General features: G+C 49.4%; 1 pseudogene; it reads left to right on the top strand.

Annotated features, from left to right (window-relative positions):
- The first annotated feature begins 14,223 nt into the window (after nt 1–14,223).
- On the top strand, nt 14,224–21,562 carry LOC123058682 (E3 ubiquitin ligase PQT3-like; annotated as a pseudogene).
- The last annotated feature ends 2,948 nt before the right edge of the window (nt 21,563–24,510 follow it).

The following is a 24,510-nucleotide window of genomic DNA, read 5'->3' as shown; positions in this document are numbered from 1 at the left end:
CAACCTCTTTAGGCGCGCGATCATCCGATGTGGATGTACTCTGGGCTCGAGGATTCCACTCGGATCCACCCGGAGGACGTCAGCGAGGATACCTTGGAGAAGTGGTTGATGGGGATCACCAGCAACAAAGACAACCCTCGGGGGGTCTAGGAGGGTGATTCCATTCGACAACTCGCACCAGCCGGAGCAGGTATAATTCTGTCTTGTCAAGTATCTTTTCGATTCACCGAGTGACATCTTGTTTATGGTCGATTGAATTTCCTTTGATCGTTGTCCTTTCAGGCCCTCATCGACATGTACTCAATGCCCAACGGAGTGCAGGACCAAGAGGATGAGGAAGAAGGGAGCGGTGGCGAGAGCGGCGAGGAGCATTCTGAGGCCGAGGAAGACGAGGAGAGCGACGAATCGACTGGTGACGAAGAAGTCGACTCGCCTCCTCGCAGGGAGAGGAGATCCAAACAAGCCCACGACCCGGCGAGTGCTCCGGACTTAGTGGCCGCGCCGACTGGTTAGTCTTCGAAGCGTCCTAGGACATCTTCCCCGACGCCGACTGAAAAGGCTCCAAAGCAGTCCAAAGTTGCGCCGCCTCCAGCGCCGAAAGCAACCTCCTCCAAGCCGCCAAAAGCTTCGCCCAGGATCAAAGTGACCGTTCCTACTATCTCCGGGTAACCATCTGACTTGTCCTTCTCGTCGACTCAATTAACCGGACGTAATCGATTGAATGTGGGTCTTCGTAGTGCTGCTACGTCAGGAACCTCTTCTCTCCAATACCGGGACGAGGAAATGGAAGATGCAGTAACCTCCAACCCAGGTATAATCTCTTGCGATTTGATTCTTTGGTCGATTGCGTTCGAGTGGCTCACTTGGGGTCGAATGATCTGCCTTGCAGCTCCACCCAACGCCATTGATCTTCCAGATGACGATGAAGATGTGGCTCTTAAGCCTAGGAAAAGCAAGAAGGTAACCGCTGGTAGGATGTCTCGGCAAGAAACCACTACGACACCTCCCGTCCGTCAACTTGAAGACGCGGGCAGGACTTTTGTGACCTTCGCCGCACCTTTGTCGAGTGGGCCTCCCGCACCGTCGACTGCACCTGTGATTCCTTCAGCTGTCCAACTCCACGCCACGGAGCTCCAAGCCGCCGCACCTGGGTCGTCTGCCCACTTTTTCACCAGCTACCCCGTCTCGGACAACCAGTCGGAAGTGGCTGCGGAAGCCATCCGACAAGCTGACATGATGATGGAGCGGGTGAAGACAGTGCATGAGAATAGCCAGGCTGCCTACGACGCCAGCGCTGCTCTTCGGGCCAATGTCCAGGTGAGTAAACTTTCTGACTGTTTTTGCTCTATGAGGAAATGTTACTCGAAAAATCTTCGTCTACACAATCTCCTGTTGTTTGCGTCGAATTAGAGCACCCACTGGGTGTTTTGTTGACTTTGGTAGTTTCGCTCTTCTACTCGATCTGGGCGAGTGGAATCAGAACCGGTGGGGGCACGATAAGTGCATCCACTGGGTGTAGTCCCCGAGACCGCGGTCGACTGCTGGCAGTCGACTGGGGTCTGAGTTCTTCTTTCCTTGCTTTTTTACTCCTTACACTCGACTCAGGCGGACCGGTCGAGTAGTTTCGTTCTTCCACTCAGTCTGGGCGAGTGGGATCTGAACCGGTGGGGGCACGCCAAGTGCACCCACTGGGTGTAGTCCCCGAGACCGCAGTTGACTGCTGGCAGTCGACTGGGGTCTGAGCAGTTTTTTTAGTTGAGTCTTAGTCAGCGGGGGCACGCCAGGTGGACCCGCTGGGTGTAGCCCCTGAGACCACAGTCGATTGTGTGCAGTCGGCTAAGGTCTAAGCGAACCTCTTTAGGCTTTATTCACTCGGAAGTAAACAACCTTTGGTCTTATCAACTGATCCGTCTTTTGCCTTCTGCAGAAGTCTTGCACTCTTATTTCTAAGTTTGCTGAACTTGAGGAGAAGCAGAGGCAACTCAACCTCGACTTGGAATTAGCCCAGCAGAATCTAAAGAAAGCTCAAGACGAAGCCGGTGGTATGGAAGATAACTGACTGTCGACTGACTTTCAATACATTTCTTTGATCTCTTCTTTGATTCGATTGCTTCTTTTGCAGAGAAAATGAAGTTGGCTCTGGAGAAGAAGGACTCGAACCTCGCCGCCACGCAAAAAGCAGCTCAAGATAAAACTGCTCTCGCAGACCAGAAGCTTGCTTCAATCGGGACGCTGGAAGAAGAGGTGACCAAACTGAAATCTTGTCTTAATGAAGCTAACCGCGAAGTGACCAGTCTGAAGAAGGACAAGCTCGCCCTGAATGAAAAGCTGGAGTCTGCGATCCGCAAGAGGAATGACACAGAAGCTTATCTGAGGACTCTTGCCAAGAAGCTTTATCTCACGCTGGAAGGTATTTCTTTTAATCTGATTGTGTTGATGCTTGCGATCGGATCTTGCTTGGTCAATTGACTATTTTTTGCTACAGAATTCTGTCAAGACTTCGGCCAGGAAATTGGAAGGGTCGAGACGGGTCTGGACCCTATTGCTTCTCCAGTCTGCGACGAAACTGCAATAAACGTGCTCCGATTGGAGTCCCGTATCGTCAGCGCCATAAGCTACCTCGCGTGCCTGAAGGAGGTAGTCTCCCGAATCGACTCATCACTTTGGCCGGGGGCGACGCTTCAGAACGACTTGGAATCCTTGATGACTGGACTGAACGAGATCCCTGACCGAGTGCAAGAATGGAAGAAATCCTCCGCCCGGTGTGGTGCTAATGTGGCGCTATCCTTGGTGTGAGTCCATTGCAAGGAAGCTCGTGAAGACAAGCTGGCTGCGATCAAAGTTGCTAACACCAAAAAGCATGATTCCAGTCCTTCATGGAGACTTTCATTGCTGCCGCCACTCAGATTGCTGATGGGATCGACCTGGACTCATTCGTGGCGCCTACCAGCCCTCCTCCGGCCGAGTGAACAAACTTATGAAACTTGAATTTGCTTTAAATTTGCCTCGGAATGCTGAGTGACTGCTGTAACCGTTGAACTCCTTCGGGCTTGATGCCCGAGCACTATTGATTTGCTGCTTGGAACTTTAGGATTTATCTGAATTTGGTTTATCTCCGAATGTGCTTGTGTTTGCCTTCGAATGGACTTTGCTCACTGCTTGGAATAGTCTTTGTGCTGGAGACGCAGCTCTGAGGGGGCAGCTCCAGTCGACCCGCGCTTCGTCGTCCTCGCGGATAGGGATGGAGCGGACGTTGTATTTGCGTCGTAGCTCCGAAGGAGAAGGTTGCAGTCAACCTGCACCTCGTCATCCTTGCGGATGGGGATGGAGCGGACGTTGTATTTGTGCCCTAGCTCCGAAGGAGAAGGTTACAGTCGACCTGCACCTCGTCGTCCTTACGGATAGGGATGGAGCAGACGTTGTATTTGCGTCATAGCTTCGAAGGAGAAGGTTGCAGTCGACCTGCACCTTGTCATCCTTGCGGATGGGGATGGAGCGGACGTTGTACTTGTGCCGCAGCTCCGAAGGAGAAGGTTGCAGTCGACCTGCACCTCGTCATCCTTGCGGATAAGGATGGAGCGGACGTTGTACTTGTGCTGCAGCTCCGAAGAAGAAGGTTACAGTCGACCTGCACCTCGTCGTCCTTGCGGATAGGGATGGAGCGGACGTTGTACTTGTGCCGCAGCTCCGAAGGAGAAGGTTGCAGTCGACCTGCACCTCGTCATCCTTGCGGATAGGGATGGAGCGGAGGTTGTACTTGTGTCGCAGCTCTGAAGAAGAAGGTTGCAGTCGACCTGCACGTCGTCATCCTTGCGGATAGGGATATGTTTCAAACTTAGGTGAGTACTGGACTGGAGCTAAGTCTCCTAGTGAGAGAACTTAGGCAAGTGCTGGACTGCAGCTAAGCCCCCGAGTGGGAGGGTTGCTCTCCACTCGGTAGGATTTTTTCAAACTTAGGCGAGTACCGGACTGCAGCTAAATCTCCTAGTGGGAGAACCTAGGTGAGTGCTGGACTGCAGCTAAGCCCCCGAGTGGGAGGGTTGCTCTCCACTCGGTAGGATTTCTTCAAACTTAGGCGAGCACTGGACTGTAGCTAAGTCTCCTAGTGGGAGAACTTAGGCGAGTGCTGGACTGCAGCTAAGCCCCCGAGTGGGAGGGTTGTTCTCCACTCGGTAGGATTTTTTCAAACTTAGGCAAGTACTGGACTGCAGCTAAGTCTCCTAGTGGGAGAACTTAGGCGAGTGCTGGACTGCAGCTAAGCCCCCGAGTGGGAGGGTTGTTCTCCACTCGGTAGGATTTTTTCAAACTTAGGCGAGTACTGGACTGCAGCTAAGTCTCCTAGTGGGAGAACTTAGGCGAGTGCTGGACTGCAGCTAAGCCCCCGAGTGGGAGGGTTGCTCTCCACTCGGTAGGATTTTTTCAAACTTAGGCGAGTGCTGGACTGCAGCTAAGTCTCCTAGTGGGAGAACTTAGGCGAGTGCTGGACTGCAGCTAAGCCCCCGAGTGGGAGGGTTGCTCTCCACTCGGTAGGATTTTTTCAAACTTAGGCGAGTACTCGACTGCAGCTAAGTCTCCTAGTGGGAGAACTTAGGCGAGTGCTGGACTGCAGCTAAGCCCCCGAGTGGGAGGGTTGCTCTCCACTCGGTAGGATTTTTTCAAACTTAGGCGAGTACTGGACTGCAGCTAAGTCTCCTAGTGGGAGAACTTAGGCGAGTGCTGGACTGCAGCTAAGCCCCCGAGTGGGAGGGTTGCTCTCCACTCGGTAGGATTTTTTCAAACTTAGGCGAGTACTGGACTGCAGCTAAGTCTCCTAGTGGGAGAACTTAGGCGAGTGCTGGACTGCAGCTAAGCCCCCGAGTGGGAGGGTTGCTCTCCACTCGGTAGGATTTTCTTCTGAACTTAGGTGAAACGGATTCGCGACTAAGCCACCTACTGGGGGATTTCAGAAGTAAATAAGAACACAACAATCGAATGATAGGACCATAAGCTCTTGTCTTTGATAAACAAATTACAAAGGTGTTTCTTATTACATTTTATTCGAACGAGTGCTTAAGTATAAAAGGGGCGGAGCAGCTCCGCATTCCAAGCCCGTGGCTCGTCTTTCTGATGCTCAATACTGTAAAGATGGTATGCTCCGTTGTGGAGAACTTTGGTGATGATGAAGGGGCCCTCCCAAGTCGGGGCAAGCTTGTGTGGTTTCTGTTGATCCACTCGAAGAACTAGGTCTCCTTCTTGAAAGGCTCGACCCCTCACATTTCTGGCGTGGAATCGACGCAAGTCTTGCTGATAGATGGTCGACCGGATCAAGGCCATCTCTCTTTCCTCCTCCAAGAGATCGACTAAATCTTGCCGGGCCTGTTCTGCTTCCTCTTCGGAGAAGAGCTCGACTCGGGGTGCATTGTGGAGCAGGTCACTTGGCAGAACAGCTTCGGCTCCGTAAACCAAGAAGAAAGGGGTTCGTCCGGTCGACCGATTAGGGGTTGTCCTCAAGCCCCACAGAACTGACGGAAGTTCATCAACCCAAGCGCCTGCTGCGTGTTTGAGATCACGCATCAGTCGGGGTTTCAGTCCTTTGAGAATTAGGCCATTGGCTCTTTCTGCTTGTCCGTTCGACTGCGGGTGAGCGACGAAGCATAGTCGACTCGAGTGCCCTGAGAGGCGCAGAAAGCTCTAAACTCATCAGAATCGAAGTTCGATCCGTTGTCCGTGATGATGCTGTGTGGAACTCCATATCTGAATGTCAATTCTCTGATAAAACTGACAGCGGTGCTTGCATCAAGGTTCTTGATAGGTTTAGCTTCGATCCATTTGGTAAACTTGTCGACTGCAACGAGCACATGAGTGAAGCCGCTCCTGCCAGTTCTCAGTGGTCCAACCATATCCAGACCCCAAACAGCAAAGGGCCAGATGAGGGGGATGGTCTTCAGGGCTGACGCCGGCTTGTGAGACATGTCGGAGTAAAACTGGCAGCCTTCACATCTGTTGACTATATCTTTCGCCATTTCATTTGCTCGTGGCCAATAGAATCCAGCTCGGTATGCTTTAGCCACGATGGCCCGAGAGGACGCATGATGACCACAGGTCCCCGAGTGGATGTCATTGAGGATCATTCGACCTTCTTCTGGTGTTATGCATTTCTGACCGACTCCAGTCACACTTTCCCTGAACAGCTGCCCTCTTATCACAGTAAAGGCCTTGGATCGACGGACGATCTGTCGAGCCTCTTCTTCATCCTCCGGGAGTTCTTTCCTGAGGATGTACGCAATGTAGGGCACCGTCCAGTCGGGAGTAATGGCCAGAACCTCCATGATCAGGTCGACCACGGCTGGGACCTCGACTTCAGTCGGATCTGTGGCGCTCTTAGGTTGCGGGGGCTCTTCAGTAAAAGGATCTTCCTGAACTGTCGGCGAGTGGATATGCTCCAAAAATACATTGCTGGGAATGGCTTCTCTCTTGGAACCTATCTTTGCCAAATCGTCGGCTGCTTGATTTTTCAGTCGGGGTATGTGGTGGAGTTCTAACCCCTCAAACTTCTTCTCAAGCTTTCTCACCGCGTTGCAGTAACCCAGTCATGGCTGGGCTTCTGACGTCCCACTCCTTCATCACTTGATTAACTACCAAATCTGAGTCGCCATAGACCATGAGGCGACGGACGCCGAGTGAGATGGCCATGCGCAACCCATACAGGAGTGCTTCATATTCTGCTTCATTGTTGGAGGAATCAAAGTGAATCTGGAGGACATATCTGAGCTTGTCTCCTCGGGGGGATACCAGAACTACTCCAGCACCAGAACCGTTCAGCATCTTGGATCCGTCAAAGAACATGGTCCAGTGCTCAGAGTGAACTTGAGTCGGCAGTTGCTGTTCGATCCACTCGGCGAGGAAATCTGCTATTGCTTGGGACTTGATAGCTTTCTTTGCCTCAAACTTGATATCCAAGGGAAGGAGTTCAATCGCCCATTTGGCCACTCGACCAGTTGCATCTCTGTTGTGCAGAATCTCTGACAATGGAGCGTCGCTGACGACTGTAACAGAGTGATCCGAGAAATAGTGTGCAACCTTCTTCGTGGTCATGTAAATCCCATAGACAAGCTTCTGATAATGAGGATATCTCTGCTTTGACGGGGTCAGGACTTCAGAAATATAATAAACTGGGTGTTGAACCTTATAAGCTTTTCCTTCTTCTTCCCGCTCGACCGTAAGTACTGTACTGACGACTTGTCCAGTGGCTGCTATATAAAGCAGTAGAGGCTCTTTGCTGATTGGAGCAGCAAGCACCGGCTGGGTGGAAAGCAGGGCTTTTAGCTCTGCAAACGCTGCATCAGCTTCTGGGGTCCACTCGAACTTGTCTGATTTCTTCATCAGTCGGTAAAGAGACAACGCCTTTTCACCGAGGCGAGAAATGAATCGACTTAGGGCGGCCAAGCAACCAGTAAGCTTCTGGACATCATGCACACGCACAGGGCGCTTCATTCGGAGTATAGCGCCTACTTTCTCTGGGTTAGCATCGATTCCTCGTTCGGAAACAAGAAAACCGAGTAACGTTCCGCCTAGAACTCCAAACGTGCACTTTGATGGATTGAGCTTGATATCATACCTTCTGAGATTGGCAAAGGTTTCAGCAAGGTTAGTGAGTAGGTCGGAACCTTTACGTGACTTGACCACAATGTCATCCATGTATGCTTCCACATTCCGACTGATCTGAGTGAGCAGGCACTTCTGAATCATCCTCATGAATGTGGCTCCGACGTTCTTCAAACCGAATGGCATTGTGACATAACAGAAGCACCCAAATGGGGTGATAAAAGCTGTCTTTATTTTGTCGGGCCCGTACAGACGGATCTGGTGGTAACCGGAATAGGCGTCTAAAAAGGACAAACGCTCGCACCCTGCAGTCGAGTCAACTATCTGATCGATGCGAGGGAGAGGGAACTGATCTTTCGGGCAGGCCCGATTGATATGCTTGAAATCAATACACATACGAAGTGAGTCGTCTTTCTTTGGGACCATGACAACATTGGCTAACCACTCAGAGTGATAAATCTCTCGGATAAACTTAGAGCCGAGCCACCTCTTCACCGATTGCCTTTCTTTTCTGGACGGTGGACCATCGAAGATGCTCTTTAACTGGTTTCACCTTCAGGTCGACTCTCAAACGATGCTCAGCCAGTCCCCTGGGAACACCCGACATGTCAGAAGGCTTCCATGCAAAGATGTCCCAGTTCTCATGAAGGAACTGGATGAGCGCTTCTTCCTATTTGGAGTCGAGTGAGGTTGAAATGTGAGTCGGAGCAGCATAGGGATCTGTTGGGTGAATGTGAATCGACTTCATTTCACCAGACGACTGGAATGCTGAATCTGTGGCTGGCTTCTTGGCTCGCAGCAAGTCACTCGGATCTGCATTTTTCTGGTATTCTTGCAATTCTACCACGGCCATCTGGGCATCAGCGATCTTTGAGCCCTTCTGGAAGCACTCTTCTACCTTCTTCCGATTACCAGAGATAGTGATCACTCCTCTGGGACCAGGCATCTTCAGTTTGAGGTACACGTAACATGGTCGAGCCATAAATCATGCATAAGTTGGCCTGCCCAGAATTGCATGATAAGCACTCTGGAAATCCACAACTTCAAACGTCAACTTTTCTTTGCGGTAATTTTGGAATCACCGAAAACCACGTCGAGTGCAATCTGACTGAGGGATGCAGCCTTCTTGCCTGGAATGATCCCATGGAAACTCATATGGCTTTCACTAAGTCTGGACATTGAAATGCCCATTCTTTTCAACGTTTCTGCATACAGTATGTTCAGACCACTGCCACCGTCCATCAGGACCTTTGTCAGTCGAGTGCCTTCGACCACCGGGTCGACCACTAGTGCTTGCCTCCCAGGGGTGGCGATGTGCGCTGGATGATCAGACTGGTCGAATGTAATGGCAGTCTGCGACCACTTCAAGTAACTGGGTGTCGCCGGAGCGACCATGTTCACTTCCCTGTTGATGACTTTCAATCGACTTTTGCTCTCAACATCAGCAAAAATCATCAGAGTGGAATTCACGTGGGGATAACCATCATCATCCTCACCCTCATCCTCAGCCTTGTCTGCTTCCTTCTCCTTTTCCTTGGGCTGTTTCTCTCGGAACTGCTGGATTAGGAGCGACACTGCCGAGTGGTGTGCTTCGGGTAAATGAAGTTGCCTTCTTCATCTTTTTTGGTGTGGATATGGCACGGCAAATCCAACACGTCATTCCCATCTTGATCTTTTACTTTCTTGGGGTTCCATGGCCCTTTGGGCTTCCCCTTGAACTTTCCTTGAACCACAGCCAAGGCTTCACCTGGAGCAGCTGGCTCGGCCTTGCGCTTCTGTTTCCGACTGAAGTTTCCTCCACCGTCTTCGTGGGTGACTGCTTTGTGCTTGCCACTCAGGCGCCGCTCTTCTTCTTCACCATTGGCATACTTGGTGGCAATTTCCATCATCCGAGTCAGAGTCATATTTCCTGTCCGGCCAAATTTCATATTCAACTCTCGATACCTGACGCCTTCCTTAAAGGCACAAATTTCCTGATGATCTGACACATCTTCTACTGTGTGGTGCAGGGTGATCCATCTCTGGATATAATCCCTCAAAGTTTCATTCGGTTTCTGAACACAACACCGCAACTCTGTCAAACCTGTCGGTCGTTGCACGTGCCCTCGAATGTTCTGACAAACACTCGAGCGAGATCTTCCCAAATATAGATGCTGCCAGGTGCTAACTGGTTCAGCCACGCTCTAGCCGAGCCCTCTAACATTAGAGGAAGGTGTTTCTTGGCCACTTCATCATTGCCGCCACCAATCTGGACAGCCACTCGGTAGTCTTCAAGCCAAGTGTTAGGCTTGGACTCCCCGGTAAACTTACTAACTCCAGACGCCAACCTGAAGTTGGGGGAATCACCGCAGCTCTGATAGCTCTGCTGAAGCACTCTGGACCAGAGACATGCACCCTGTTGCTTGTTTGTGGACCTCCATCATGGCCCTCCCGGTGAGCTCTGTTTCTGTCGACCAAGCCCTGCACGAGAATGGATCTCGCATCAAAGCCTGGCTCCCTGGGGTCGATTGGAATACCTCGCCCAACACTGTGAGGGCGTCTGTCTTCATGCTGCCGAGGCACGTACGACCCGCTCCTCGGGGAGGCGTGGGCACTCGACGGTGATCATCATGATCGACTCGACGGTCATACTGCTCTCGGTTTCTGTACTGATCTTGTCGATCCCCACGTCCCTCACGCCTCGGAGGCGATCTTGGGCTATGGGCCGACTGAACTATGTCTGCCATCACGGATCTGCTATGGATCCTATCCCGCGACTGAGATACAACTGTATTCTGCTCTCCCGCCGCCCGGAGCAAGGCTCGGATCTGCACCAGACCTCGACCAGCTTCTGACTGGGAGGGTTGGATCAACTCTGCTATCCGGGCAGCAGCAGCTAGATTCTGGATCGGGGTTCGGTATACCTGAGTTGGAGGTGGAAAAAGTTGGCGTTGACTGGACTCAGGAGCATGTTGTCGAGCGCGATCGTCAAGTGCGCGCTGGAGGTTCTCCAGTCGAGTGCGCTCAGCCAGATTGGCCAAGCGCGCCTGCTCCAAGGCCTGGGCCTCGGGGGTTTCTCCAACTATAGGAGTGTGCAGGGCATCCATGTTCCGGCGATGAAGTTCTTCCTTCTGCTGCGAGGAGAGAGGTTCGGGGCGGTACTCCTCGTGAACGCGCGACGGATCACCGTTCCCGTCACCTCCGTCTTCACGATTGAATCCAGGAGGACTGCGTGGTCCATTGACCATCAGGACTTCCGCCGCCGAGTCACTGCTGCCGCACTCGGATGCGGTCTCTACGGAGCCAGTCGACAGATCGAACAGGCCGTAGAGAGATTCGCCGGGCTCGATCGCCGCGACTTGAGGGGTGGCCCATTGGCGGGCCACCGCATGCTTCACCCGCCGCTGAAGCCTCGACCGACCGGTGCGCTTGCTCCGGCGGGTCGCAGGGAGGGGGAAAGCCGCTGGAGTTGACTGGTACTAGGTCGACAGTTGCCGCAGGAGGACGCCACGGACACACGCGCGAAAGTGCACCGCCCCGTGAGCGGGGAGCGCGTCGGCGTCGAGTGGTTCCTCCTGGAGCCAAGCGGAGTCATCGGCGACAAACATGAGTGCGCCGAGACGGATCTCGCGGCCCTCAGCCAAAGCTCCGCCTGGAACCATGATGAAGGGGATCGGAAAAATTGCAACTTCTCCAATAAGTCGCTAAGACACCTGCCCCAAGGTGGGTGCCAACTGTCGTGGTCCTAAGACTGATAGTAGAATAGGGGGGTAGGAATGTAGAGGCAAGATCCTAGCTATGGAGGAGTTGTACACACGAGTTTACGAGTTCAGGCCCTTCTCGGAGGAAGTAACAACCCCACGTCTCGGAGCCCTGAGGCGGTCGACTGAATATATGTGTGTGAATTACCAAAAGTGCGAACCCCTGCCCCAGAGGAGGGGGGTGGCTTATATAGAGTGTGCCAAGACCCCGGCTCTCCTCCGTTACACAGGGTTCAATGTTCATAAAGGAGGGGCGTTACTGGTAACGTCTACAGTAAAGTGTTATAAATGCCCATAAAGCTATGGTTTAAGTCTTGACCATTGCAGAGTGGAGAGTTTCTCATCTTCTGGTGGTCGAGTGTCTTCAAGGTGGTCGAGTGTCTTCAAGGAAGTTGAGTGAGCACATCTTCATGGTCGAGTGGATGATGTTTTCTCTTCGACTGCTTATGGTTCTTTGTAGAGATGTCCTTGGGGAGGGTATGTTGGACAGATCCATGACCCTACCCTAGGTACATATCTTCATCACGCGGCCTCTCTATGCCACCGCGGATGACCTCGGTGGCGGGTGGTGTCGCGCCGGCGCCGGCCCGAGCCGCCGCCCCTCCTCCTCAAAACTCCCTAATGCGGCACGACCAAAGAAGGGCAAGACATCGGCGAAGAAAAACAAGGCAGCGGACGGCTCCGGCACCTCCAAGGCAAGGAGGAAGAAGCTTGCGGGGCGTGCGGCGGGCGCGGCGGCTACCGAAGCGCCGACGAGCTCACTCGTTGAGCCGGCGCGCACACCATGTTCGACGAAATGCCTCCAAGGTAAAAAAAATTCTAACTTTTCAATTTTTTTGTTATGTTTTGAATGCATTCACATATAGATAGCTTATTTGCATTGTTCAAAAAACTTTTTAGTCTCAATGATGATGCATACATGTCAACGATGGGTGTTGGCTCCAACAATTCGCATTGGTCTCAAACCAATGACATGCATTTCGAAAACCATGAGTTCGAGGTGGACGAGGAGGGTGAGGGCATTGTCGATGCATCAAAAGGAAGAGCGGGCAATTACACCAACGCTGATGACATCTTACTATGCAATACTTGGTTGCAAGTGTCGAGGGATCCATCCGTTGGAGGTGATCAAAGTAGAGATGCTTATTGGCTTCGGATGAAGGAACACTTTGATGTTCGCAACGTGAGTGGAATTGACCGCTCCGACCGATCACTTCGGTCCCGGTGGTCGACTATCAACTCGGATTGTCAACGGTGGGTGGCCTGTCAAAAGGCGGTTGACAAGTTGAACCCAAGTGGCACAAATGAGGACGATAGAGTAAGTGGCATTTCATACATGTTCATCATACTTGTTGTTGGTGCTAACTTGCTTTGTTTTCATGTAGTACAACATTGCGCAAAACTTGTTCAAAGAAGAGGAGAGGAAAACCAAGAAGGGGAAGATCAAGAAAGGAAGGATATTTACTTTGCCTCATTGCTATGAAGTGTTGAAGGATGATGAGAAATGGAAGAAGCGTGAAGATTTGGATGATTTGCATTTGAGCAACAAACGGAAGCAAACAATTAAGTTGGATGATGATGAGGATGATGCATCAAGTGATGACGGCAAGAGAAGCCCCACACCCAACTCGGTTTCATACTCGAAGCCAAAGCGACCGGATGGGTGCAAGAAAGATAAAACCGAAAAGAAGAAGAGGAAAGGAGATGATGAGCTCAAAAATGCTATGGAAGCTATTGTGAAGGCAAGAAAAGAAGCCAACGAGGTGAGGAAAATGGCAAGGAACCAAGATGCCGCAGCCGAGGAGAGGAGGTTGGCGGCCGAGGAGAGGAAGGTGGCGGCCGAGGAGAGGAAGATGAGCAATGAGGAGCGAACAAGATTGTTGAAATGGGAGAAGCACTTGTTCTTCTTGGACACATCTATCCTCAATGAGGTGCAAAAGGAGTATGTCAATCTTGCTCATGAAGAAGTCTTGATCCAAAAAAGAGCCATGATCCGCGCAATGGGTGGCGGTGGCCTCAGCGCAATGGGTGGCGGTGGCATCGGCGCCATGGGTGGCATGGGTGGCTTCGGAGGTACCGTGGGCGGTGCAATGTGAGGCATGGCTGGCTTTGGAGCACCCCCCGACGCTATAGCCACCATGGGAGGCATGAGTTTTGCTTCTCTCATGGGAGGCATGGGTGCACCTCCGACCGTCATGGGCAGAATGTCTTTCGATGTGCCTCCTCGCACACATTCCCATGAAGATGCCATTGAAGATCTTGCCAACACCATCGGAGCTTCACGTGATGCGGTGCGCGATGAGGAGAGGGAGGAAGATTTATCTTCGGAGGTGGAAGAATCGTCTTTCGAAGATCAAGACGAGGACGAAGACGAGGACGAGGAATGATGTGTCTTTCATTTGTGTATTGAACTTGATTTGCCTTTTGAACTTGGTTGGATAAACTTGTGGGTATGATTTTGAACTTGTGGGCATGAACTTTTCTTCATCAACTTGTTTGTGTGAAATTTTATATGTCATGTTCATTGCATTTTGAATGTTTCATCAACTTCATTTTGTGTTCAAAATGCCATATGCAATGCACCGGCGAGTCACGCGCGCTGCATTTTTGCACGCTGCTGGAGCGACGCGCGCGCTGCATTTTTGCACGCTGCTGGAGCGACGCGCGCGCTGCATTTTAGCGCGGCTGCTGGAGCCAGCGCTGTGCACCGCGCCAAGCCAGGCGATGGGCGCGCGGCAAATCAGTTTTTTGCGCGCGGCGCGTTCGGCGCCTGTTGGAGATGCTCTAGAGCCTGTTGGCTTGAGCCTCGTAGCTACAGCCATCCTAGCTAGGCTGATCTCCGGCGAGCGAATTCGGCGCAGCTCACGAGGGCGTCCATCTCGATCGTCGTGGCCGAACGATGGCAGTGTGCTACCGATACGAGGACTGCATGGAAACATTCTCCCTGCCCGTCGCGGCACCTTCCATCACCGTCGGCGAGCTGAAGCGCCTTATCATGAAGACAGACCGCCATGGTCGCGGCCGGACACGCGGCCGGGGTCCCAAGGAGAGCATCACCATCTCCAATGAGCAGACCCGCGAGGAGTACGCGGACGACGACGCCTTGGCCCTGCCCAACTCGACGGTGCTGGTACGCCGAGTGGCTGTGCCATCCGACATACCCCCTCTGTGCCCTAGATCGAGGCAAGACAACGGTGGTTCGTCGTCGAGGTCGGCCCTGAGGTCCGACGGAACCCAGGACGACCAGGCAAAAGCTATCAGCGCGGTGATCGACAAAGGCCGTGGAGCAACGCACAACGGGTGGGCGCCGCCGGCCGGGTACGTGTGCCACTGGTGCCGTGTCCCGGGCTACTTCATCCAGCACTGCCACACAAACGGCGACTCCAGATTCGACTTCTGAAGGGCTCCTGTGCCTGCCCTCCTATGCTGGCCGACGAGAGTAACAATGACGGCTTCCCGGCGGATCTCCACTGCAAGATCTGCAAGGAGGTGATGGCCGGCGTGGTGGTGGCGAGCAAGTGTTGCTTCAACAGCTTTTGCGACCGATGCATCCGAGTGCACATCATCGCCAACTCCGAGTGCACGTGCGGGGCCAAGGCAAGCGCGGACGATCTGGTCCCCAACCCGACGTTGCGCGCCACCATTGCCAACATTCTCGCCGCCAGGGCCAGCAGCTCTTCGGGTGGCACAGAGAAATGGAGCAGCTCCGCCGCAAGCAACAAGGTCGCGGCGTCCACGCCTCAGGCTCAAAGTCCGGCAGCATCGCAGGAGAGCACCAGGGATAGCCACGCTTCTTCCAAGAAGGGCGCAGCCTCGGAGTCGGAGCACAGCGACGGAAGCAGATCGACGTCAGCTCCAGCGGCGCACGAGCCAAGAAAGAAGCAGGAGACAAGGGAGACAGGAGAAATGATGTTCTACCATGCACGGGATATCCCGTGCATGGCTAAGCCATCCATTTCTTGGAGATCCGGATGCATGCAGGTCTGGGCTGCTCTATTTTCATTCGCATGTTGTTTATTCAATTGCATCTATTCCCTTATATTCTACTACTCTTGTGTCTTGTCACATCAACCATTTATTACTATGCTTCATCCACCAAAGAATGCACAGAAGCTATGCTTTCACTACTAGGGAAAAGCCTACCAGCAGCGAGGGTTTTGGGCCTCTCAGTAGCGCGGGCACCGGCGCTACTAATAAGGCGCTACAGCTAACGTATAGCAGTAGCGCCGGTTGTCCCACGCTACTGCTATACATGAATAGCTGTAGCGCTCTTTGGGAAAGGGCGCTACTGATATTATCTGCAGCGCTGTTTGCTGGGACGCGCTACTGAAAATGCGGCGCTACTGCTAAATTTCCCCCCTCGCTACTACTAGTTTATTTATTAATTTTTTCCTGCATATTTGTTTTGTATTTGAATAGGCTTTATACAATAATCTTTAGCATATCATACACATACAAATGTAATCATAGCATATACATACAATTAGTCTCATCAAATCATGTCATCATCATAATCATCATCCAACACAAAGTGGTCTCTCGTCATCATCTCGAAAATAGCGATACAAGTCTCGAATGATATGCAAATACATCGTCATCCATCTAAACAATGATATACGCGAGAAGAGCTATCACTTTGAGAACATGAGTTCGTATCCCTCTTTCGCATTAGCGTGAACCTCTAAACTAACTACTGCCTGTCGCTCAGAAACCGGAAGGGCCTGACACTCCGGCCACTTGTCGTATATATACTCCTGGCATAGCACTTCTTCGCCATCTATGATCTATGCACCTGCATCATCACATGAGTCGATGATATGCAACATATATAGTTGAGCAACAGAAAGAGACAGACTTGGCAAAAATAAAAACAACATATCATAAGCATAAATAACAAAGTTCATCGTACCCCAAAATGCCCTAACTAGAGTGATTTTCGCTAGTCGAGGACGAGGACGGTTTAATTACATCACAAATAAAGTTTCACCGTGCATAACTCAAAATTTTGTCAGACAGAAAGTATGGACTAAATGGACACATTGTCATATATCGACAATCACTCCAACATGTCGTTCCATCCATCCAAGTCAGGGAGATAGTCCCTAAGCCTAGTGAAAGGCTTCAGGTCGAGACGCTGAGAGGCTATCCATGTTCGGACGTCTTCCCGCGACATTTGTCCTTCTCCATAGAACATCCCTGTTTTTCCGACGACCTCCTTCATGATGATTTGGGCAAGTTTGCGCTGGATGTTATAGAACTCAGCTCGAAGTCGATGATCCTCGATATCTCCTATGTCCTTTGCCCATTGCAGAATATGGGCATCGCCGGAAGTAGGTGCCATGCGAAGGTTCTGGTGATCCCGTCTGTACTCCAGCATGTGGTGTAGGACATAGAATCCATCATTAAGAGAATCGTCCGGTTGCTGGATGCAGCAGAAGTTGGTCTTATGGCCGAAGGCGACCCTGCCGCCCCTCATCTTCTTGTCCCTGACCTCTCCACCCAGTGATTGGTAGTGATACATAGCATTGTCGAGAACATCCTTGATGTGGGTGTAATCCTTTTTGTGAATGTTCTTAGACGTGTCCAAGTAAAGAGCGTGGGAGAATCGGGGGTAGAGGATGATGAGGACGGCACGCCCGCCGCTGCGCAAAATAAGTCCTCAAATTAATTAGCCTCCACCATGCAAATGAATGATTGAAATCGAAGGAAGGATAGCAGCGCGGATGACTTACACGGGATGATAAGGCACAAGAATCGCCCTCTTGTCCTTATTAGTGAGCATGAAACTGACGATGTAATCCCTCGCGTATTCACGGTGATTTGCGCAGACTCCCAAGAAGCCCTCGTGCATGTAGTACGGGTCAGCGACATAGATATGAGATATCTGCTCAACCCCGATGATGTAGTTCATGTGCAAGGCATAAAGGCGGACAAAAGTAAAATTCAGCTTCTTCACGTGAAACATGTCGAATATGTAATCGAATCGGAGGAAGAACCTATCCGCGGGGAAGCTGTCGACGTACGACATTTTCCGCGGAACGTTAACCACGTAGAGTGGGTATCCTGGATCTTTCGAGGCGATGAGGTCTTTCTCTACCCGCAGCACATCGTCATGAAGTCTCTTTAGATCGCCGAATCTGGCCCGTAGCGCTGTTGCAGGTAGGATTGGTTGACCGGGGATATGCCATTTATCCGCACCGGGGATATCTATACGGTCCTGAAGCCGAGGTTGCTGAGGCGGCTGGATCATAGAAACAACTTTTTTGCCTTTCCTCACTCTCTTCCTAAACTTCTTTACTACCGGAAGGTCGTCCATAATATGTTGAGACGGCAATTCAGGCACCGACTCATGATGCTCAAACCCTGAGGAGGCGCCAATTCAGGCAACGAAAACGGGAGATTATACATTTATGTTGAAGGGGGCCGGTGTGACAGATACCGTGAGGGCGTCGAGCTCAGCCAAAGACGAAGCACCGCCTAGCACGTTCGGTGCGGGAGCCGGTGCGGGAGCAGGTGCAGCTGCAGGTGCTGGTGCAACGCTAGTCGAGCTGCTCCCCACCAAGAAGTCAGCAAGGGGAAAGTCCGCTGCATCTTTTTTTGTATTTTGCGTGGTCCAATTGAAAACGGCCGGAACCAAGGTAGTAGAAATATCTAAAGCCACCTGTTTTGCGGCAGCTACCGCTGTTGCGACTGTCTTAGTTGATTTATTCTCAACCGCAATCTCAACCCTCTTGTCGATGTTTTCTTCATTTAACCTCCGTCTTTCCTTTCTCTCCTCCGTGGTCTCACGGTAGTACTTCTTCCACGCGGTGCCGTCTCCGACACCGTGCACGCGTCCACACGATGGTCGAGTATCCACCGGTTGTTGTTTCAATATGTTCAACGCCCGCTTGAATGGAGTGTCCCACTTGGGCCTCGCCAATGCCTCAGACGGCGAGTCGCTTTCGGCCGCAATCCTGTGTTGTTCTCTCTGCAAAAGGCACAAAGATCGTTTACAAATATGACTAACGTGTGCAGTCGAATTGATCAGAAACTAAAATTACCAGCAGTCTCATGAACTCGGTAATGACCGGTATTGTCTCGTAAACCTTTTTCACTGGGTCCCAACGGTGCCGGGCCCTGAGGACGTCAGGCTCCTGCGGGACGGTGAACTCCGCCAAGGGGTCTGGGATGCCCAGACTCGCGGCTTCCGCGTCCTCCTTGGCCCATTTGGACCTCTTTCCGTCGTAACCACGGCTTCCGAGGTGGTGGCTCCCAATGTTCCTCTCTTGAAGCCCCTTCATGTACTTAGACTTTTTTTTGGCATCTTCGGCCTCGCAAGCCTCCTTGAATATTTGAAACTGCTCTTCTGTGATTGTCGGATTATCCTTTACAATCTCGGAGTAGGGTTCCTTCTTGTCAATGATCCTTGCTTTCACTCGATTTTTCCAGGCGGCCAACGTCGCTAAACTTGGTCATGGCGTGTTTGTTTATCTTCTTCATTGTCGGGTCCTCATCTGGATCTTTATAATCCTTCTCATTCCGGCCCGGGAACAAGAATATCTGGTGAAACTTCTTTAGGAGGGAGCTCCTCATATTTTCTATCTTCTGTAGTTTCTCATCGTTGATGGTGGCGGTTGTCCGTACGATGCAGCCTATTTGATTGCCGTAGCATCGACGCGCTTCCTCGGGCGCCGTCGGCTCAAAATTGCCGCCGTCCACCTCCGTGACCACCACTCTAGTAGTCCTGAGTTTGTTAGGAACCCGTTGCCTCTTTGCTTTCGGTTCTACACCGGCTCCGCTCCCCGAGGCAGCGCCTGTCTCAGTCTCAGCACCGGTCTCGATGCCGGTCTGAGTCTGAGCGCCGATCTCAGTCTCAGCACCGGTCTGCGTGTCGGTCTCAGTCCCCGATGCCACCGGTGGGCCCAGCAATAACATCGGTTGATCATCGGTAAGGCTAAAAAATTCGTCTGCCGCCCGGTAGGCGTCGTCGCAATCACCAGAACCCTGTCCTTCATCGTTGCTAGTCATGTTTCCTATGATTAAATCTAGTAAATTAATTCTAGACCTAATAAAATGAATAATGACATAAAAAGGCCTATTGTTTTGCAGGAATGTTGACTCCTTCCCGGTGCGGCAAATTACGGGCACTCGATATGTCCTAGTTTGTAGCACAAGTCATGCCGAAATTCACGGAAAATTTCGGCATGAGCTTTTCTAAAAAGTGGACAAATCGAGAACCTGAAATTTGCCGGAAAAGAAATGAATCAACATTCCGGCAAAACATAGGCCACTAAGCATCATTCCCTGCAAACAGTGTCCAAATATACACGAGCAACCACATGTGCAAACAGTGTAGAAGAAAATTCATTTAACTACTAATAGAACAAAATTCAGTTAACTTTATTGCTCTATAATGATGAAAGGAAAAAAATTCAGTTAACTACTAATTTCATTCATTTAGGTTATTCATTTAACATCACCTAATTAACCTACTGTACCAATACTACTAGCAGCACTACTAACCTAATTAACCTAGCAAAACTCTAGTGCCCTAACCGAAAAACATCTAATTAACATCTAATTTTTTCTCTAAAATACAGAGAGAGATGAGTGAGGGGGAGGGGTGGGGGACTTACAGAGAGGGGAGAGACGGTGGCGGGGAGGTGCTCGGTGACGGAGGCAGGGGCGGAGAGGGCGGGCTCGGGCACAGGCAAGGGCGGTCCTGGGCGGGCTCGGGCGGCGGTGAGGTGGAGGGCGCCGACGGTGACGTGGAGGGCGGCCTTGGGCGGCGGCTGTGAGGCTGAGGGCGGCCTCGGGCGGCGGCGGTGAGGCTGAGGGCGGCCTCGGGCGGCGGCGGTGAGGAGACGGCGGCGAGGGCGGGGGACGATTTGGGGAAGAATTGGTGGCCGGGGGGCGGGGTGGGGGAAACCGCTGTTTAAGTGAAACGTAACGGTAGCGCGTTCCCGGAAACGCACTATAGCTAAGTTAGCTATAACGCGTTTACTGAAACCCGCTACTGCTATTCCTTTCTCCTTTTTTCCCTTTTTTTCTTTTATTTTTCTTTACATTTTATTTTTTCTCTTTCTCCCTTTTCTATTTCTTTCATTTTCATTTACTTTTCTACTTGTTTTTCACTTTATTTTATTTCCGTTAGCAGCAGCGCTTTACACGTAAGCGCGCTGCACCTAAGGAGATTAGCAGTAGCGCTGGGCCATTATACGCGCTACTGCTAGGTTGGGCTAGCCATGTGCGCCCAGTTCAAACGTAGCAGCAGCGCTTTTCGCTAGTACGCGCTACTGCTAAAGTCATAGTAGTAGCGCGGTTTATTTACGCGTGCTGCTACTAAGTAGCAACAACGCTTGATTTTGTACAACGCTACTGGTAAAATTCTGTGTATAGGCTTTTCCCTACTAGTGTTTGTCCACCATCTCATGTCTTGCTTAACTCCCACATGTTTTTTCACGTGTTTACAAATTAGAAATCATTTTATCGTATAAACCAAAATTTCAATAGAAGATGCATCTGCATATTTGTGCTTCTCGTGACGAGGACTTTTAAACAAGAACATTCTTGAATATATTTTGACAAGTTTTAAAAATTAAATTTTAAAACACGATGAAACTTTATTAAACACGGTCTTGTTTAAAATTTCACTATAATATTTTCGTGCCTGATCTTGTTTAAAAGGTCTCATCGCGAGGATTACAAATATGCAAACAAATCATAATGGGTTTCAAATATCGTCAACTTAAAATATAGTACTAATTGACTAGGAGAAAAGAGATAAGCTGATAGATAGAGTAGGTAATACTATTCACCTGACTTTGTCAAACACGCTTTCAAAAATACATCTGACATGGTGGGGTAGATAATGCATGCGCGGTATATACCGTGCATGGTAGATAATCCGCTCTCACGGACACAGCGGCCAGCCATGTCGATCATCAGTACGGCTACCGCGTTCCCTTTGCCCCGGCATGCTACGATCCTTTTCTTGGTGGGATGCCGTGGCCAGCTGATCCTTCCATGTACTACGGCTACACCGGCATGCCCTACGCTTACGGCGGCGGTTACCCGACGGGTCCGCACCATGTCAACCCATGGGCGGCACCATGACAGTTCCACCACCTACACGGAACGACGGCGGGCCGTATGGCTACCACGGCAGGAAGAGGACGCGCGCAGATTGTGAGGATCAGAGCTTCAAGAGAAGGTGCGGTGGAGGCAGATCACAGGCCGCGTTAGTTTTGACGTAGTAGTTCAAGCTAGCTGGTGCTAGAGTGCCCAATGCAGAGAGATTCTGATAGGTTTTGTTGATTTTTCTAGTCATCCAAATGCCTTGTAATGTAGTATAATCAGTAGTACTGGTTTATGATTTAGCAAAGAGTTGAAGGCACTCATGCGCAGCTCTTTGTCTTCCCATGTATTCCCTCCGGTTCTTTTTAGTTCGCATATAAGATTTGATTGAAGTCAAGCCTCGTAAAGTTTGACCAACTTTATAGAAAAAAATATCAACATTCATAATCTGAAATCAATATCAATAGATGTGTCATGACTTAAAGTTTCATATTGTATAACTTTAGCATGGCAGATGTTGATATTTTTTCATATAAATACGGTCAAACTTTATGAATTTTGACTTCATATAATTCTAATATGCATAGTAAAAAGGACCGGAGGGAGTAATTTGATTTTACTGATCATCATGGGGTGCACCGAACTTATGTGCAGCCATTGCTCTCCCGCTAAAAAATGTTCATCCAACCGTCTTCCTTATTTTTAAGGGAACTAGTAAACATGCACGTGCAATGCACGTTTTATTAAATCCAAATTTTGAATACGCAGATCACATCTCGACTAATAAAATTAGTGTTCATGCATGCGAGTTATTACACCATATCCAATAAAAATAACAATACATCATATACGTTCGTAAGTGACACTCAGTTCATTGTTACTCATACCCACAACTTATTAAAGAGACCATCTAAATCTAATGCGAATTCCGGGGGCTGTGTACCTCTCAAACACTGCATCCAAGTCACCTAGATCTTCCCGTGTCATTCCCCTCCCATCATATCTCGTCTGGTCGCCCCGACCTCTCTCTTCTTTTCTAGCAATGCACCCTGCTCCAACACCGCCAAGTGAAAATCCACCTCACACAGTCGACAAATACATAATATGAAGAATACTATAAATCTAGTACTACATTAAGGTTGTGAGGTCAATTCAACATTTGAAAATAAATAAATATGGAAAACTGTACTTAATTAGGTCTCTGTTGTTGGAGTTGCAAGATCTATTTCCATCACCGGTGACATGGAATTGTTGGAGTTTAAATAAAATTACTCATCACAAAATACTGTTTGAACAACAATTATTTTGATTACTAATAGTTACACAAAATATAGTTTTTGTGCAACATTGCAAAAAAAAAACGGATGTTTAGGAATTATAAATGGAAACAAAAAAATATCCAAACTTAGAAATACCTGCAAATGAGATTATAAGTTGGCTAGAAAACATCAGCCATACATCAGTTCAAGTGGCCAAGCAAGAAGTAAATACAAGAGGAGAAGCATATATCGGTCCAATACCTTCTACACAAGAAATAACTTAACTTTACAAATCTCCTCGTTCAGGCATACATATGCTTCCCCTGAAAAAATAAAGGCATACATGGGTTAAATCAGGGTGCCTAAATGAAGTAAATCTTCAATTGTTAGTCTTCAATCATCTCCGGTAATGTTTTTTGCATTTTGAAAATATATAAATGCACTAGTAGAAAAGGGGGCTTTGGTCCAGGCCGGGTAAGCCCATTAGTCCCGGTTCAGTCCAGAACCGGGACGAATGGGTGCATTTATCCCGGTTCGTGCGGCTAAGGCATTAGTCCCGGTTCACCTGGGCCCTTTAGTCCCGGTTCGTGCCACGAACCGGGACTAAAGGGTGCGATGCCCATCGGTCCCGGTTGGTGGCACCAACCGGTACTAAAGGTTAGACCTTTAGTCCCGGTTGGTGCCACCAACTGGGACTAATGGGCTTTGAGGCATTAGTACCGGTTCATGGCACGAACCGGTATTAAAGATCCCATTTTCAAACTCCCCCCCCCCCCTGACCGCCTTTTCAGTTTTAGAAAAAATAAAAGAAAATGCTGGAAATGTCAATAAAAATAAAATAAAATAAGTTTTCCATGTGATATGTGGTCTAGTTGTTGGGAAAATTTACAAATATGAATTTCGACTTTATTTACAAAATCTCTTTGGAATTTGTAAAATGGGCATAACTTTTGCATACGAACTCGGATTAAAAAGTTTTTTATATGAAAAATCATCTACTTGAAAAGTTACATCCGATGGAGACCGCCTACAGCCTGTTTGCAAATTTGTAGAATCCTTAAATTCCAAACGGAAAAAAAGTTATGCTCAAATTTCAGTTTTTTTAAATTTTCAGTAAATCTAGTCAAACTATGGTCAAACTACTTATTCAAGAAGTATTAGTGTTACTAAATAATTATTCAAGAATATTAGTGTTATTAAATAATTATTTCACTTTTTTTGAATTTTGGTCAAATCTGGTCAAACTATGGTCAAACTATGGTCAAACTGTGGTCAAACAATGGTCAAACTACTTATTCAAGAAATATTAGTGTTACTGAAAAATTATTATTTTTTAGAACAATAGTTTTAAACTCAAACAGTGAAATATGTGACTTCATGCTCAAGCTAAATTCCTGAGGGTTAATAGGATTGACATCTTACTATTGTCAGGAAAACAACAAGTGCAGACTTGGAAACAAGGGAGAATAGAACCCGGAAGTTAAGCGTGCTCAGGCTGGAGTACTGAGAGGATGGGTGACCGTTCGGGAAGTTAGATAATTTGGAATGATGAGGGGTGATTAGAGGTTAAATTGAGCAGTGATGAGGGCTGATTAGAGATTAGAGGTTAAAATAATTCAGAAATTTGAAAATAAAAAAAATTCAAAAAAAATTTCAAAAAAAAAATCAGAAAATTTTCTTTAGTACCGGCTGGTGTTACCAACCGGGACTAAAGGTGGACCGGCCACTTTTTCTACCAGTGGTGTTCAAGAAATCAAATTAATTGTTTAAGGAGAAAGTAGCTTGTCACAAAAAGTAACACAAACTACACAAAGCTATCTAAAAAATGGATTCCCAACTTTTCATAATATTGTTTCAATCCCATGCCT

Source organism: Triticum aestivum, chromosome 3A (genome assembly GCF_018294505.1).
Source record: "Triticum aestivum cultivar Chinese Spring chromosome 3A, IWGSC CS RefSeq v2.1, whole genome shotgun sequence".
Taxonomy (NCBI): Eukaryota; Viridiplantae; Streptophyta; class Magnoliopsida; order Poales; family Poaceae; genus Triticum; species Triticum aestivum.
The sequence above is the reverse complement of the archived record's forward strand: the minus strand, read 5'-3'. Positions and strand labels throughout refer to the sequence as shown.